General features: G+C 67.3%; 1 non-coding gene across 1 annotated transcript; it reads left to right on the top strand.

The window, feature by feature from the left end:
- Positions 1-2,499: 2,499 nt before the first annotated feature.
- Positions 2,500-2,653, top strand: LOC147706913 (5.8S ribosomal RNA). Its single transcript, XR_015296908.1, has one exon. It is a non-coding gene; the product is annotated as a 5.8S ribosomal RNA (ribosomal RNA).
- The last annotated feature ends 577 nt before the right edge of the window (positions 2,654-3,230 follow it).

Raw genomic sequence — 3,230 nt, 5'->3', positions numbered from 1 at the left:
TGGGTCCAGCCGTGTGGCAGGGTGCCTGGGACGGGGTCCGGAGGGTCCAGGCGGCTTCCCTTTCATGCCCGGCCATCTGGTCGCCCAGATCCCCTCAGCCATCTGGTCGCCCGCAATGCTTTCCTATGGGTCAACCAGATGGCCGCACTTCCCTGGAAGTCCCGATGAGGTGCCATTCGCCTCCCGGATCCCAGCCAGGGCTCCAGGAGGTCGGGCACAATCGCGCCTAGGGTCCCCTGACCATCGCGGTGCGCACTTGTTCCCAGAAAGAGGGATCCCCTCCAGCTCTCCTACACTGTCATGCCCTAGTATGTTTCTTATCCCCGACAGAAGCTACGCGCGGAGATACCCCTTCGGGGCTGATTCAGGCGCGATATAAGAATATAAATAAATAAAAATAAATAGCCTTCCTCCGGATTACTAGGGACATGGTACTCTGGGACCACTCTCGGCCTAGCGGTCCTCAGCCGGCAGCTGGACGGGCCAGGATACCGCCCCAGCCCCGTCCGTCCCAGGGCCTGCTGCGTGGCAGGAAGCCCTGGATGGGGTCCGGGAGGGCCTGGGGAGGCGTCCCCTGTGCCTCCGGCTCCCGGCTGGGGCCAGGGGCCCGGCCAGGCCCTGGGTCGGGTGCCCCGGCTCCAGGCCCTGTCCCCCAGCCTGCCGCACTGCAGAAGGGCTGGGTTCAGGAGCTCCGTCCGGTGGCCCCTGAGGGGCCCCGGGGAGGGTGGCCTGCCCACCCGGGGCTCCGTCATGGGTCCTGCCGCGGAATCAGGGTGCCTGGGACAATGTCCGGAGGGCCCGGGGTAGGCTTCCCCTGCGCCTGCGGGCCTGGGAGCCCCGGCTGGGTCCAAGGTCCCGCCCGGCCCCGGGTCGGGTGCTCGGGCCCTGGGCCCTGTCCCCCAGGTCCGCTGCACTGCCAAGGGCCCAGGTCGGGGTTCCGTTGGGCCCGGGCAGGCTTCCCCTTGCCATCAAGGTGTCCGGGGGCCCCGGGTCGGAGGGCCTGTCGGGCCCCCTGGCAGCCTCCATTTCTGGGGCCTAGCAGGGGCCTTGGGCCTCCGGTCCGCCATGCCCCGGCGCCTGCTCACTCCTTGGTTGGGGCACAGGGTGTCCAGGTGGCTTCCCTTTCGTGCCCGGCCATCTGGTCGCCCAGATCCCCTCGGTCATCTGGTCCCCCGGATCCCCTCGGCCATCTGGTCACCTGCAATGCTTTCCTATGGGGCAACCAGATGGCCGGACTTCCCTGGAAGTCCCGATGAGGTGCCATTTGCCTCCCGGATCCCAGCGAGGGCTCCAGGAGGTCAGGTACTTGCTCGCCTTAGGTCCCCTCTGTCACCTCGTGTGCACGGATTACAAGAAAGGGGGGTAATTTTCCACCGGATTACTAGGGAGAGGGTCAGTCAGACCTCCGTGTGGTCTGGCGATTCTGAATCAGGGGAAGGCAGGACCCGGGCCCGCCCGCCGGGGCCCCCAGGGGCCCGGGGACGCTCTTGCCTCTCAGACCCTTACTGATGGTCCTTTTTCTCCGAGTTTGCTCAGGCAGACCCCCGTGAGGCCCGGCCATGCTGAGAGGGGGAAGGCAGTCCCGAGGCCCGCCCGCCGGGGCCCCCAGGGGCCTGGGACGCTCCTGCCTCTCAGCCCCTTGCCGATCGTCCTTTTTCTCAGAGTTTTCTCAGGCAGACCTCCGTGAGGTCCGGCCATGCTGAGAGAGAGCGTCCCAGGGCCCCCAGGGGCCCTGGAACGCTCCTACCTCTCAGCCCCTTGCCGATGGTCCTTTTTCTCCGAGTTTGCTCAGGCAGACCTCCGTGAGGTCCGGCCATGCTGAGAGGGAAGGCAGCCCCGGGGTCCGCCCGCCGGGGCCCCCGGGGGCGCTCCTGCCTCTCAGCCCCTTGCCGATGGTCCTTTTTCTCAGAGTTTGCTCTGGCAGACCTGGAAGGGCGGCCTGGAAGAGAAGGGGCCAAGGGCCTGCGAGGGGACCTTGGCTCCTCTCGGTGGGAGGCGTGCGGGATGGGGGAAGCCGCCTGGCTCTTCCTTTCCGGCGCCTCGGACCCGGGCAAGGGCGGTGGTGGGCTAATCGCCAGCCTGACGGCATGGCTCGGGCCGCCCGGCGGCGGGCGGCTGACGTGCAGGTGGAGTGACCCTCCCTCGTTGCCAGGTACCCGGTTTGACCTGGTCCCTTGTGGCCAGGCCAAGGGGTCAGAAGACTCGCGCGGTCCTTCCCGGTTACCCGGGGAGGAACCAGCGGATGTGGGGCTGCCTGCTCCCGTCGCACTGGGAGCCCCCTTCCTTCCTTGCCCGCGGGTGGGCGGGTAGGCGGGGGCTCCCAGGCCGAGCGCCTGGCAGTGTTTTTTTCTCCCAATGGAGCAGTCTGACTCCCAAAGGGGAAGCCTTGAACGGGGCACCAGGGCCGTCTTGCCGCGTGGGCGGCGGACGGACGGTGTCGCCATCCTCCCGCCTCTCCTGTACCCGCAGGTGGGCGAACATTTTCGAAAAGTTGCCTGTGACTCTTGGCGGTGGATCACTCGGCTCACGCGTCGATGAAGAACGCAGCTAGCTGCGAGAATTAGTGTGAATTGCAGGACACATTGATCATCGACACTTCGAACGCACCTTGCGGCCCCGGGTTCCTCCCGGGGCTACGCCGGTCTGAGGGTCGCTCGACCGTCAATCGCCCTGGGGCTTCCCCAGGACGCGGCTGGGGCCGTCGCAGGGTTAGCTCCGCTACCCCTTCGTCCCCCCACAAGTTCAGACCCCCCCGATCGCCCGTGGCAGGGTCCCTCGCCGGGTCCTGCCACGGAGGTACGTCGCCGGCGCGCCTGGCCCCGAGAAGGGGCCTGGTGACCGGTCTGCCCCGGGCTTGACCCGGGGCACCTGGCTGCATGCCGCGCGAGGCTGTCTGTGGTGTCCCACCGGCTGCCCCCGCGCACGCGCCTTGGGCGCCCACCTTTGTGGCCGGCTTCCCGGAGAAGGCTAAGCCCTTCCGGATGTGATCCGGGGAAAGAGGGTGCGCGCTGCCAGGTACGCCAGGCCCCTGCTCGTGCAGGGGCCTGGCCTCTCCCCGGCAGCTCCCTTTGACGCTCTGGCATCATTCTTCCGACTACGACCTCAGATCAGACGTGGCGACCCGCTGAATTTAAGCATATTACTAAACGGAGGAAAAGAAACTAACCAGGATTCCCCCAGTAACAGCAAGTGAAGAGGGAAGAGCCCAGCGCTGAATCCCCACCCGGCGG

Source organism: Lissotriton vulgaris, chromosome 6 (assembly GCF_964263255.1).
Source record: "Lissotriton vulgaris chromosome 6, aLisVul1.2, whole genome shotgun sequence".
Taxonomy (NCBI): Eukaryota; Metazoa; Chordata; class Amphibia; order Caudata; family Salamandridae; genus Lissotriton; species Lissotriton vulgaris.
The sequence above is the reverse complement of the archived record's forward strand: the minus strand, read 5'-3'. Positions and strand labels throughout refer to the sequence as shown.